We start from the raw sequence: 14,983 nt of genomic DNA, 5'->3' as shown, positions 1-14,983 counted from the left end.
GCAGTCATGGAATAAGAGGAGAGGTCCTCTTGTGGATAAGGAATTGGTTAAGAAGCAGAAAGCAGAGAGTAGGAATAAACGGACAGTTCTCCCAATGGAGGGCTGTAGAAAGTGGAGTCCCTCAAGGATCGGTACTGGGACCTGTACTTTTCAACTTGTTCATTAATGACCTAGAATTAGGAGTGAGCAGTGAAGTGGCCAAGTTTGCTGACGACACTAAATTGTTCAGGGTTGTTAAAACAAAAAGGGATTGCGAAGAGCTCCAAAAAGACCTCTCCAAACTGAGTGAATGGGCAGAAAAATGGCAAATGCAATTCAATATAAACAAGTGTAAAATTATGCATATTGGAGCAAAAAATCTGAATTTCACATATACGCTCATGGGGTCTGAACTGGCGGTGACCGACCAGGAGAGAGACCTTGGGGTTGTAGTGGACAGCACGATGAAAATGTCGACCCAGTGTGCGGCAGCTGTGAAAAAGGCAAATTCCATGCTAGTGATAATTAGGAAAGGTATTGAAAATAAAACAGCCGATATCATAATGCCGTTGTATAAATCTATGGTGCGGCCGCATTTGGAATACTGTGTACAGTTCTGGTCGCCTCATCTATAGAGTTGGAAAAGGTTCAGAAGAGGGCAACCAGAATGATCAAGGGGATGGAGCGACTCCTTTACGAGGAAAGGTTGCAGCATTTGGGGCTTTTTAGTTTAGAGAAAAGTCGGGTCAGAGGAGACATGATAGAAGTGTATAAAATTATGCATGGCATTGAGAAAGTGGATAGAGAAAAGTTCTTCTCCCTCTCTCATAATACTAGAACTCGTGGACATTCAAAGAAGCTGAATGTTGGAAGATTCAGGACAGACAAAAGGAAGTATTTCTTTACTCAGCGCATAGTTAAACTATGGAATTTGCTCCCACAAGATGCAGTAATGGCCACCAGCTTGGATGGCTTTAAAAGAAGATTAGACAAATTCATGGAGGACAGGGCTATCAATGGCTACTAGCCGTGATGGCTGTGCTCTGCCACCCTAGTCAGAGGCAGCATGCTTCTGAAAACCAGTTGCCGGAAGCCTCAGGAGGGGAGAGTGTTCTTGCACTCGGGTCCTGCTTGCGGGCTTGCCCCAGGCACCTGGTTGGCCACTGTGAGAACAGGATGCTGGACTAGATGGGCCACTGGCCTGATCCAGCAGGCTCTTCTTATGTTCTTATGTTCTTAAAACTTAGCTATCCACCATCTTTCATATTTCCCAGATATTCCACTGTAATTAAAAAAAAAGCATATCAGAATGCATATTTTGGGAGAAGATACTTTAGAAATGTATATTTTTAGAGAATGTAACTTTTAAATATTTATTTACATACAGATTTTTTTAAAAATATACAGATTAATATTGAAATGGACAAAATGGATTTATGGGTGAACACATGTGAAACTAATATGGACTGGAATAGAGAGTTATAGTCAATTAAGTCCTACTCAGAGTAGACCCACTGAAATGAACAAACTCAAGTTAGCCATGTCTATTCCTTTCAGTGGGCCTACTCTAAAGAGAACTTGCATCGAGTACCATCTAGACTGGTGTGTCCTTTCTTTGTTACAGTGAATTAAACAAAGAAAAGTTCTTTGCAAACTTCCTGCTGAGGAACAAAATTGGCTGTAAGTATAATATTTTAAAAAAGAAAGAAAATAGTCTTCATGCTTTGCCCAGTTTCAGACTTGCGGATCCTAATATTTGCTTGCTATAGCTCTGTCAATCCAGAAAGCTGTGTACATATAGTTTGAGTCAGAGGTTCTCTTCTTCATTAATGTTCCCACATCGAGATTATTCATATTTTGTCTGACCCTCGGAAGTGGAACACTGACACTTGTTCAAATGGGAAATCCCTTAGCGCACAAGGCTTTTTGAAATGCTTATAGACCCTGTCTTACAACGATTTGTCGTACAGTTGATCTAGCTGCTGTGGAGTTCTGCACAAGGCCTCTGTTCAACTGTATAGCCATCAGTGGATGTAAATAAGTTGCCACAAGTTGCAGCTTTCTCTTCTCCTTGAAGCAGTACACAGGAGATTTGGGATGGGATTAAAAGACACAAGCAGCGATAGAGTAATTGGATGTGAAGAAAAAGAGCCATTCTTACAGATGCATGTGGCACCTGAATAATTTAACCTTTAAGAGTTGTTTATTCTCTTATGATCAAGAGGGAAAAAATGTCAAAGCCTTTTGTTTGCTGATATTGTTTACATGGCAGTCTTGGAAATGTGTACACTGCAAAGAACCCCTGTAGAAGCACTCTCAGCTTCAGCAACAGTAATGGGAAATTAAAATAGAATTTCAAGACATACACACACAAAATGTCACATGCCATAAGTTAACTTGTAGCATTCAGTGTTTTATAGAGTGGGAAAAGGCTGTGACCGTTCATCTTTGATTTCATATGTAAGGAATTATCTGAAGAATTTGGATTGCACAGAACATGGTTTCCTCTAAAGCCTTCTTCAGGTATTATATATCTGGTTAAAGTAAGCACACGAGGAAGGGCAGTGGCGACTAGCATGCTAGCCCTAAGGATGGGAGAGGAATTTGATTAAGTTCACATTTAAAAGTGGACCTACCTAATTTGTACTTTCCAAAACAATATGTGAAGTGAAATATTAGAAATCAGTACTTCAAATGTTGCAGGGCAGCTCTCCAGCCAAGTACTGTGTACAGATAATTCATATACTAGGGTAAAGAGTGCAGACAATGTAAATATTGGTGAAAACAGCATGAATGATATTCAGGAAAATGTTGCTGTGTATATTAGGAGAAATTTGCACTGAAATGCTAATTTACATGATGTGTGTTTGGAAATGTGGAGAACTGAACTTAAGAGTGGGAAAAATGGCAAACTAACCAAAACGCACAGATTTGCCCATTCCTAGTTAGCTCCGTCCTGCCACCATGGTCACAGTTGCCCTCCACATATTGAAAGGTGAATGTTTGAAGCAGGGAGCCTCCTTTATTTGTGGAAGCTCCCTGTGTTTTCTAGAACCCTGGAAAATCAGAGTTCTAAAACACATAGGGAGTCTGCACAAATACAGGAGTCTCTGTGCTTCAGAAGTCCATCTTCCAACTCATGCAGGGTGACAAAGGATTGATGGGGATGCAGAGCTAGTGTGTGAATCCCCACTGTCTTTCCCACATGTTTATTTAACTTCATTATAGAGCACTTGAAGAAGGCTAACATTCCATGGAAATCTGGCACTTAAGTTTGGGTATTTACTTATATCTCTAGGCTCCCTTCCACTGCTCCTGGCTTCACCCCTTCCTGATTGAGATGGTTGCTGTCTAGAAAGTGCATGCCAGACCGTAGTAGAGCAAGTGTTTTCTGGAGGACAGATCCTGTGATAATGATAGCTCTGATAATGAATGTCCCTTATAGCTCATTACATGCTGTTAACTAAAAACAAAAATTGTTAAAGGATTACAGATGGCAAGAAAGTGTAAAAGAACTGAGTGGGAAGGTTTGTGGAATATAGCCAAAGATCTTGAGAGAGTTGTTCTTAACATTGCTTGAGATGGGCAGGTTCAAAGGTTATCACTCCTCCTTACATGTCTCTACTTCTCATAGGCTGCTAGGCACAAGTCACTATGAAGATAGCTACATAAAGAACCTCATTCACTAACATAAAGTAACGCTTGCTTTGTCAGTGATGATAGGAAAGGTAATACTCTGTGGGATACTTTTTATCCTTTGCACATAAAACCCCCACATGCCTAACAGAATTGAATTTCAGCTAAGAAAAATCAAGCCATGGTCTCTCAACAGAGCAACGATGCCTGCAAGTAGCAGAGCAATGCAGGCGTTCTGCCCATTTGAGGCTATAAGTCCTGGGAGTCGGAGGGCTGATTGCTATCACCTGAACCAGGGAGGGGGAGCTTAAAAGGCAATGAGATGCCAGTTGCCCTTTGCTGGAAGCAATATCAAGATGCCAGCAGCAAGCCATCACCAGCAGTGTCTTGAAACTTGGATTGCCTTTATTAGAATATCAGACCTTGCTTTGTTCACTGACTTTGCCTTTTGGAAGACAACCTGGTACGTCCACTGAGACCCCTTGACCGTCTCCCTTGCTTATCTGCTTTACAACCAAGCCCCTGTGTAGGTAGCTGCAGGCTAATTGCTTTATAGCACCATATATCACCTCGGTGCAGCAGGCAGGGACTGACACTTGTACACAAATATATGAGAATTCAAGAGTGCTGAGTGTATGACTAACTTAAATCACATCCACACCATACATGTAAAACACATGAAGTTCCTCCAAAGAATCCTGGGAGCTGTAATTTGTTAAGGGTGCTGGGAATTATAGCTCTGCGATGGGTAAACTACAGATTATTTTAGGGAAGCATGGCTGTTGAAGTGGCATTTATTTATTTATTTAACAACTTTATATACCACTTGAATGCAAAGACTTCTAAGCGGCTTACTTTTTTTAAAAAAAAAAATTATCAGTAAAACAGTTAAAAACGAGTAATTAAAACATTTAAAACAATTACACCAGCTACTGATGAACAAGATTAGAACAGATCAATAAATGTATACATGTGCTTTAAATGTGTAGGGTGGATGGGATGCTGTGTGATGCAGCCATGTAGCCAAGCAAGAGTGTGAATGGAAGAATATGTTGAATGAGTAAGAGGGTATATGGGAAAATTGTGAAAACGAGAACTGAACTAGAAAAAAATGATACAGTAAAGAACAAGTTATAATGCATTCATCCTTGTCTGTAGGACCCCATTAGCAAAATATAGCTTTTTTGTTGCTCAAGACCAGTCCTTGGTAGATCAAGTATTAGTAGCATCTGTGTCAGCATATATATGAGGCACCCTCTTCTCTAATGACAGTGGTTGTCAAACCGTTTTCTGGAGCTTATTGCGGTGTCTCAATGCAAGATTGTTAACAGTAGTTTGTCTGAAAGAGAACATGCCCACTGGTAACAATATTTTTTTCCAGTGTGCAGCTGCAGGAGAGTGTTGTGTATAGGGCTCACTGAAATGTCTCCCCATTTTGCACACCTATGTGCTGTGGAATAGGAGGCATTTCAGTGATTTTCAGGGTATGGTTTTCAGGGATGGATGAAACTTACGAGACCTCTTTAAAACTCTGTTGGCCTAGTGGTGTTTCCATGTTAAGACTTCCAATTGCTTCGTTCTGAAGGACATTTGGGGGGGGCACAATGCACACAAAAATGTGATCCCCATCATTCCTCTGGGAATGATGTCCACTTGGAATGGCATGCACTGCATGTGCCATTTAACTGCCTACAGTACAAAAAAAAAGGTTCAGAATTATTGCATTGCAGAGATATGCACACAAGATATGCTGGGATTCCTTGGCAGACAAGTCTGAATGTAATGGGTTCCTTGAAAGTGGAAAGTTTGAAAACCACAATTGTATGCTCCACTGTGATCTTTAGAATTGTGTGCAAATGCCCACTTGATTATGCTGTGTGTCCACAGAATTGGTTGTGTGAAGACAGTGTCATTGATGGCTTTCTCTCACTACTCTGTTCTCATCTCTTAGTAGTGGCTTGCCAAACCTGGAGCTCTTAGCATTTTCAACAGCTGGGGTTAATCAGGGAAGGGTTAGTTTTAATTAAATATAATACTTCAGCATACTTATGAGAGGGTTATTTAGTATGTGTAGTTTGTTGTCTTGTGCATTTTAGGCTGCAAATCCTATCCACACTTTCCTGGTAGCAAGCCTCATTGAGCACAGTGAGATTTACTTCTGAGTAAATATGCATCAGAGTGCCCTGCTGGTACTGTTAACCTCCCTCAGTAATTGAGATGAGATGGGGGAACATCAGAAATAATTATTCTGCCAAGCTTAAGCTTTGGCTGAACGATGCCCAAATATTGTGTTGTTGCTGTTGTTGTAGTAGTAGTAGTAGTAGTAACAATAAAAAATAACAGCAATAATAATAAAAGCAGTCCTCACTGTAGTAGTGAGAGAAGGGAGATAAGAACATGATCTTTTTCCTTTGTCCCAAATGACAAACACCACCCTTCAACATTTTGTTGTATTCGTTGTTTTGTGAATCTTATAATAACAGTAGTGATCAAATTTACCTTAGCTATCACAGCAGTCAGAATATGCCTTTGCCTAGAGAGAACTTGGTTGGTTCCATATGGACCATTTTGTAGTTGTCTAAAGTGTAAATGTGCTTCTTTTTTAATGTTGAAGCAGGGTATGGGCAACCAAGCAGGAACTCATTTATCGCTTTAGGCCCCCGAGGATCATGCCCGAAGGCATACCACAGGCCTTCCCTCACAAGCTAAGCCCAGTATTTTCAGTGAAGCATTTGAAGTGGAGCATCATGCAGCAGAGCACGCCTTAGGGCCTGGGAAATGATACCTCTGTGGCAGTGATTAAGAGGCTGGCACTTTGTCAGGAGGACACAGCTCAAATGCAAACGAAGATGGTGGGAGGATCCAAATCTGTTGCTTAACCAGCTTTCTGAAAATGACAGCTGTAAGTTTTAATGTGCAAGATATGTATGAGAAACACAATGCATGCCTCTAATGTTGTTATCTTGAAAATGTTATATATTCTCTGGTTTGTACTGCCAAAAAAAAAAAATATCAGATGTTTCAGCTCACATTCCTCAGATGGTGTGGTAGTCTCCACAAAACCTGCTCCCCAGTAGCTCAATCCCCTGTTGCCTTGGTGACAAATAAAGCATTGATCCCATGGGACTATGCAGATCATACTGTTCTTCCCCATGGCAGTGTCAGCCCCCCCAAAAAAAATATCCAGCCAGATCAAGGGAAAGAATAAGTGTTGAGAACACACACACCCCACCGCCACTCATGGTTTGTGAACTGCTTTGGAATTTATTCTTGAAATGAAAGGTAATATTTAAATTTGAATCATCATCAATTTCTGAAGCAACTGGGAACTGCAATTTTTAAAAAAGCTATGATGTGTGCAAATTGCATTCTCTCCACCCCCATCACAAGACAGTTTATCTGACTTTGTATGCACTGAATTTCCTACACTAAGTAAGGGATTAGACTAGCTGGCTTACAAGGTCCCTTCCCTATTCTAAGTTTCTATGACTTGCCTCAAATGTGAAATTTAATGCAAAAAGAATATTCTGGTTAATGTCTACTGAACTAGTTAGTGTATGTTTCGTTAACTGACAAATAGCCTCCCCATCCTGAGAATTTGGGATGGGTGACAATATGTCAAACTATTGTACTCTGTTCTTCTTCCCTATCCATTGGCACCAAAAGTCTGCGTGAATGGTGGTGGTGGTGGTACTTACACAGTTTTTGGAAGATGTGCAAGCTCAGGCTTTGGCAAGTCTCCAGGAGGAGAGTGTTCCAAACGTGTTGAATAATTCTTTCATTTCACATATAAATATATTTATATGAGAGCCGATTGGGCTTGGATCCGAGTGCAAATTCCTGTCCAGCCATGATGAATGCTAGGTAGGCTAGAATGCTGGTGGCAAAGAAATGGAAATATACACTTACACTTACAATAAAAGAGTGGTTAAGCAGAACTTGGGGAGATCTTGCAGATGGCCAAATGAATAGCTCTGAGATCTTAAAGGGAAAGTATATATGGTGCGTGTGCTGGTTTTGCCTTCTTCACAAGCGTGAACTGTTCCTTACTTCGATGATTCTACAAAAGGATACAAGTCTTCAAAGCAGTGCTAGCTAGGCGTAACCTTTACCTGTTTAAGGCCATCTTGATCATATGCATGTCTATTTAAATGTAAAGCTTAACAGCATTTAATTTGCATTTTCCCCCAAATGCAAAAGTCTGAATCTGAGGCTGTGAAATGACAGCTGTAATTGGGGAGGCGGGTACTGTACTGCAGGCTCTTTGGAAACAGAATGGGGTAATCTGGGTCCAGACCTCTCCAACATGTAGTTTGGTGTGAGTTAAGCCCCTATTTTTAATTTAAAGCCTATAATATAGTTTCCTTGGCAGGGAGATCCATAAATCTCCATTTCATCCCTACAACAGCTGCATGATAATGGAGCTTTCACTAGAGCTGCCACTATCTCCACTAAGCCTGCCTCTCAGGACTTGTAGGATTCTGTTATAAGAATATCACCCGGTGCCAGTCTTCACAGACATGAGAGCGTTATTGAAAATATTCTGGTGCCTCGCAATGATATGCGGGTCCATGGTCATTAAAATTTTATCATATAAAACCTGCCGTGTGCACCGAAGAGGAATCGAGAGCCTTGGCAGAGAGCGATCACATATTTTATCAGAATCTTCAGCGGGCTGCAGGCAAGGGGGGGGGGAGAGAGACCTAGCAGGTTCAGAGCAAGGGAATGTCCCCTTATAATTTAAATATAACGTTCAAACTCCTCACACACATACACACACGCGAGGAATTGACATTTATCTACTGTAGTTGATTTTAGCCTTCCCCCTCCCCCCGTACTTCAGTGTCCTGCATTAGTGTGGCAGTTCAAGCTATTTATGCATGAAATCATTTTCATATCCTTCTCCTGGAAGGCAGATATTAATCAGAAGGTGCCACTATGAGCCGAAGCAAAAAAGGCAGCAAGCTATTGATTAGAAAGTTGACTTATCAGGGGTCAGACTATCTGATTAGCAGGTTCATAAGCTTGTATGGCTTTGGTTGCCTGGAAAACAAATGGAAATTCATTTAGCTGCAGCTGACTATGAAGTTTTGGCATTGTGCTGAAAATATAGTGGCGCATGCTAGCTCTTCCCAAACTGTGTGGCAGGGCACACAAGCCTGCTGCAAGACAAATGCTTGTGTGTTGCAAGAAGAAAATTGGTTATATAATTAACACCTCTTTCGTGCCCAAAGAAACCACATACAGAGGAGGGTGCCTGCTCTGTCTCTGTATGATACACAGTTCTGGAGTTATTAACTGCCGCTAAGCCTCCATGACACGCATATCATTTTACAATAGAACTGGTTTAGTCTAGATTCAGGGGCAGCTGCCTGGAATGTAGACCTGGAGGGGGGAATGTTATCTTAACTATCATTTAAACAATCATTTAAACAAACAGTACAAACAGTTCATCTTCACTTATAAAGCTGGCCACATTGACCTGCATGGACATCATTGCATTAACATTCTTTCTTTCTGATTATTTGAGGGAAAATTTACAATATTTGTGCCCATTCAATAAATGTTGTTGTTTTTTAGTGACTAGAACTATTTACGGGCAAATGTATCATCTTACATGGCAGAGATAAGTAGTGCATGCAAATTGCACTTCAGAGCCATGAAATAGGCTACAAATGCTGTTAAAATAGGAAATTCAGAAGTCAAACAAATGGAGAATGGGTGCTGAAGATGCACCTCACCTGGGATGTCATTTAGTCTATGACCACCAGCCCTACTCATGCCCTCAAACATTGACATTGAGAAGCAGCAAGATTACTTGCCATCGGAGGAGGATGCACTTTGCATCTCTGCCTGAGTCCACGTCCGGGGCTTGTCGCCTTCAAATCAGGAGATATACCCAGAACAGTGGAAGCATAGGGCTATCCTCACTCACTCATGAACATCACTGGGTGATTTCAGGCCAGACCCTGGACACATCCACACCATACATTGAAAATACATTTAAAGCACATGGTTTTCCCCAAAGAATCCTGGGAGCTGTAGTTTACCATCTCACCGTTGGAATGTATGAGGTTCAACTCCACCTTGGTGGGTTGAGGCTGCATGGGGTTAAAAAGGGTAGCTAGGGAGGAGACCTCCTTGTTGCCAGGCTATACCTGTCCTTTGAGCCTTGCCGTCTCCCCCCTCCTGCTAGACTGATATGCAAAGGATGTTGATCCCAGTTCCTTCCCGCCTTCCCAGTTCCTCCTTCTCTCTTGAGAGGGGAGCAGACATCTTTCCTTTGTCTCTCCCTCTCAACCAGCATGAGAGCTGCGCTGGGACCAGTGCAGACTGCTCCAACATAGCTAGTTAGCTAGATATAGGACTCTTTCCTATCAAGCATGTACTTCCAGAATAAAGTAGTTGTTTCTTATTTTAAAGCTTAAAGTCTCTGTCTGACTAATTTGCAGGGAAGGTAGAATCTTAGCAAAGATTCAAACACACACACATAAGGTCGCTCAATACGCTCCGCTCTGCTATGCTACTCAATAGAATTCCAACACTCACAGGTGCAGTTCTCAGCATACTTAACAAACTATAGTTCCCAGGATTCTTTGGGGGAAGCCAAATATTTATCAGTGTGCTTTAAATGTATGCTATGGATGTCACCACTATCTCTCTGTCTAACCTACTTGACACAGGCATTGTGATAATAAAATTGGCGGGACAGGGAAATAAAACTGTAAGCCACCCTGTATCCTTGGAGAAAGGGAAGGATCAATATGCAATAAAGCAATAAATTAGGGGGAAATAACAGGTGATGGCAGCTGATCTGTATGTCAGGTCACCTCCAGATGTCCTGTTAAAGTGGTGGAGTTTCAAGTGGAACTCAGTGCCTTGGCTTTATCCCTTGAAACTGCTTCTCTTTAGCCATAACTTCCCAACATTTATTTATTTATTTATTTAGTTGCATTTCTAAACCGCCCTATAGCTAGCAGCTCCCAGGGCGGTGTACAACATGATAAAAACCACAATATTTAAAATACAGCAAGTGTGTATTGCGCAAACAATATAAAACATTATATAAACAAAGTAAAAGAAAACTAGAAATAAAATAAGTAAGATTAAAAGCATAAAATACATTAAAATGCCTGGGTGAAGAGGTGGGTCTTTACCTGGCGCCGGAAAGATGACAGGGAAGGCGCCAGGCGTATCTCATCTGGGAGGGCATTCCATAATTCGGGGGCCACCACCGAAAAGGCCCTAGATCTTGTTACTGTTCTCCGGGCCTCTGTATGGGTTGGGACCCGGAGAAGGGCCTTAGACGTCGAGCGGAGTGAACGGGTAGGAACATAGCGAGAGAGGCGTTCCATCAGATATTGCAGTCCAGTGCCGTTAAGGGCTTTATAGGTAAGGACCAACACTTTGAATCTGGCCCGGAAACATATTGGAAGCCAGTGCAGTTGGGCCAGAATAGGTGTTATGTGGTCGAATTTCTTCGTCCCAGTAAGAACTCTGGCCGCAGCATTCTGCACTAGCTGAAGTTTCCGAATCGTTTTCAAAGGTAACCCTACGTAGAGAGCATTACAGTAATCCAATCTAGAGGTTACCAGAGCATGAATAACTGAGGCTAGGTTCTCCCTGTCCAGATAGGGTCGTAGTTGGGCTACCAGCCGAAGCTGGTAAAACGCATTTCGTGCCACCGAGGCTACCTGAGCCTCAAGTGACATAAGCGGATCTAATAAGATCCCCAAACTACGGACCTGTTCCTTTAGGGGGAGTGTAACCCCATCTAGGGCAGGTCTGACATCAACCATCTGAGCAGAGGGCCCTCCAACTAACAGCATCTCAGTCTTGTCAGGATTGAGTTTTAGTTTGTTTGCTCTCATCCAGTCCATTATCGCGGCCAGGCAGCGGTTCAGTACAGCAACAGCCTCACCTGAAGAAGATGAAAAGGAGAAATAGAGCTGCGTATCATCAGCATATTGCTGGAAATGCACTCCATAACTCCTGATGACCTCACCCAGCGGCTTCATATAGATATTAAAAAGCATGGGGGACAGAACTGAGCCCTGCGGGACCCCATACTGGAGCACCCAGGGACTCGAGTAATGTTCCCCAAGCATCACCTTCTGGAGATGATTCCCAAGATAGGAGCACAGCCACCGCCAAGCAGTGCCTCCAACTCCTAAATCCGCGAGTCGCCCCAGAAGGATACCATGGTCGATGGTATCAAAAGCCGCTGAGATATCAAGGAGAACCAACAGAGTTACACTCCCTCTGTCTTTCTCCCGACAGAGGTCATCATACAGGGCGACCAAGGCTGTTTCTGTACCAAACCCCGGCCGAAAGCCGGATTGAAATGGATCCAGATAATCAGTTTCATCCAAGAGAGCCTGGAGTTGGCGAGCGACCACGCGCTCTAGAACCTTGCCCAGAAATGGAACATTTGCTACCGGCCTATAGTTGTTAAAGTTATCAGGGTCCAAGGAGGGCTTTTTTAGGAGCGGTCTCACTATCACCTGTTTCAGGCAAGGTGGGACCACTCCCTCTCGTAACGAGGCATTAATCACCTCCTTGGCCCAGCCGGCCGTTCCATTTCTGCTAGCTTTTATTAGCCACGAGGGGCAAGGGTCCAGAGCGGAAGTGGTCGCCCGTATCTGTCCAAGCACCTTGTCCACATCCTCGAGCTGTACCAACTGAAACTCATCCAATAAAACAGGACAAGACTGTGTTCTGGACACCTCATTAGATTCAACTTTTACAATATTGGAGTCAAGGTCCCGACGGATGTTTATGATCTTGTCTTGAAAATGCCTCGCAAACTCATTACAGCGGGCCATTGATGGTAATATTGCGTCCGGAGAACCAGAGTGTAAAAGTCTCCGGACAACCTTATAAAGTTCCGCTGGGCGGTTACAAGATGACTGAATGGAGGTAGCGAAGTATTGCTTCTTCGCCATCCTCACCACCTTCACATAGCGTTTCGTGGAGGCCTTCACAAGTGCATAATTACAGCCGTCGGGAGTTTGTCTCCATTTACCCTCCAGCCGTCTCCTTTCTTGCTTCATCACTCTTAGCTCCTCGGTAAACCAAGAAGCCAATTGAGCTCTGCAATGGAGAGGGCGCACCGGGGCGATTGTGTCAACTGCCTGGGTCATTTCCGTATTCCACAGAGTGACCAGGGTTTTGACAGGAGCGTCAGTTTTATCAGCCGGAAAATCCCCCAGAGCCCTCTGAAATCCTTCAGGATTCATTTGTCTCCGGGGACGGACCATCTTAATTGGTCCTCCACCCTTGCAGAGGGGAGAAGACGATGTGAGTCTAAATCTCAAGAGGCGATGATCTGTCCATGACAAAGGAATAGATGTAAGATTCCTCACTCCCAGATCACCTTCCCCCATTCCAGTGGCAAAAATCAAGTCTAGAGTATGTCCTGACACATGCGTTGGGCCAGTAACAAATTGAGACAGCCCCATGGCTGTCATGGAGGTCATGAAGTCCTGAGCTGTTCCAGACAAGGCAGTCTCGGCATGGATGTTGAGATCCCCCAATACCAAAAGTTTGGGAGATCGCAACACCAAGTCCGAGACCACCTCTGTCAGCTCAGTTAGGGAAGCTGTTGGGCAGCAGGGTGGACGGTACACCAACAGTATTCCCAGTCTGCCTCGCTGGCCCAACGTAATGTGCAGACACTCCAGGCCATTAGCCACTTGGATGGGGTGCCTAACAAGAGAGATAGAACTTCTATAGACCACAGCGATTCCCCCTCCCCGGCTCTCAGATCTACCCAGATGCTGAACCGAATACCCAGGTGGGCACAGCTGGGAGAGATTAATACCTCCCAGATTGCTCACCCAGGTTTCGGTAATGCATGCCAGATCGGCCGCCTCATCCACGATTAAATCATAGATGAGGGAGGTTTTATTATTTACCGATCTGGCATTAAAAAGCAGCAACTGGAGATCCGAGAGTTGGCTGGTAGAACTACCAGCAATCCTGTGGATGTGAGGAGGACCGGAACACGGCACAGCTACCAGTTGTCTGGGCCGAGTTCCCCTTAACTGGCGTGTCCTCCTCACAGCGCCATACCTCCCATTACCCGTCACTGCGCTGATTGGGGCCCCCTCTGGTCCTCCCTCCCAACACCCTATCCTCTCCCCCAGGCACATAATAAAAATAAAATAAATAAAAAAACTCATACTCCATACACAATCATACACTCATTCATACAACCATTCATACACCCAAATAGCACAGCAATAACAGCAGGGTCCCAATAGCCACAAATCGCAACAGTGGCAGCTGTAACGTCAGGAGCTCAGAAGCTCATAAAAGAAACATAAAAGAAGATCAGAAGGAAGAGCCTGTGTACAGCCCTAATTTATACACTGCTGTGGCACAGTGTGAGTCAAGGTGATTGCAGTTGCAGTGGTAGAAATGGAATGCTGTTTGCACGGGGCTGCACAACGCTTGACCCATGCTGTAATCCTTATGGAAAGACAAGGCATTCTTGCATGGTGCCTTGAAATGTGAGGCTTACATTGGTTTGTGCTCAAATTGGTCACCATGTGAGCATGATGCCTCCTAAGTTGATGTAATATAGTGGCTAAGAATGTGAAACTTGAGATGAGAAGTTGCTAGTTTAGGTCTTGCTATGCCCATGAACTTCTGAGGCTGTAGGCAAGCCACAGTTCTTTCAGTCTCTGCTCCATGTCAGTAATGTGAAGATACAGGATGTTGCACGGATTGCTGAGCTAACATAGTGAAATTCCTTGAATGCTTTAAATATGCAACTACTATATATTGGGAAAGTGGTTTGTCTATCTGTCTGTCCATATTTTGTTTATGCATTTGGACATCTCGTTGCCAAATTTGGCATGATGATCCCTGAGATGGCGCTGTTTTTTTTGGTCTATGTTTAGAAACCGTCAGACATAATTTTTGAATCAAGATGACAGACTGAACTGTTCCATACTGCACTGATTTGGATTTGAAGATATTGTCACCTAATTTGATGTGAGAGTTGCTGAGAAGTAGGTTTTGGTCTATATTTGGATGCCATAGGATGCCATTTTGAATCAAGATGTTGAACTGAACCTTTCCAAACTGCATTGATTTTAACCAAATATGGCAGGAAACTATGCATCTGATTCAGCCAAAGCCTGAATCCCAAACCAAAACAGGCAGATTTGAGAAGATCTGTGTTGAGTCTGGGCCAGGCTGCCTGGAGTGATCTGGGGCTGCATTGGGCAGGAAGAGGGAGAGGCTGGCAGCCTCTGCAAAGAGGGCTTTCAAATATCCCCACCCTACCCTTTGGCTGCATGTGCCTGTTCCCAGCAGGGGAACACATGGACACAGTCAAACTGGACAGAACTGAGCCGAA

This window comes from Rhineura floridana, chromosome 5 (assembly GCF_030035675.1).
Source record: "Rhineura floridana isolate rRhiFlo1 chromosome 5, rRhiFlo1.hap2, whole genome shotgun sequence".
In the NCBI taxonomy this organism is placed as follows: domain Eukaryota; kingdom Metazoa; phylum Chordata; class Lepidosauria; order Squamata; family Rhineuridae; genus Rhineura; species Rhineura floridana.
The sequence above is the reverse complement of the archived record's forward strand: the minus strand, read 5'-3'. Positions refer to the sequence as shown.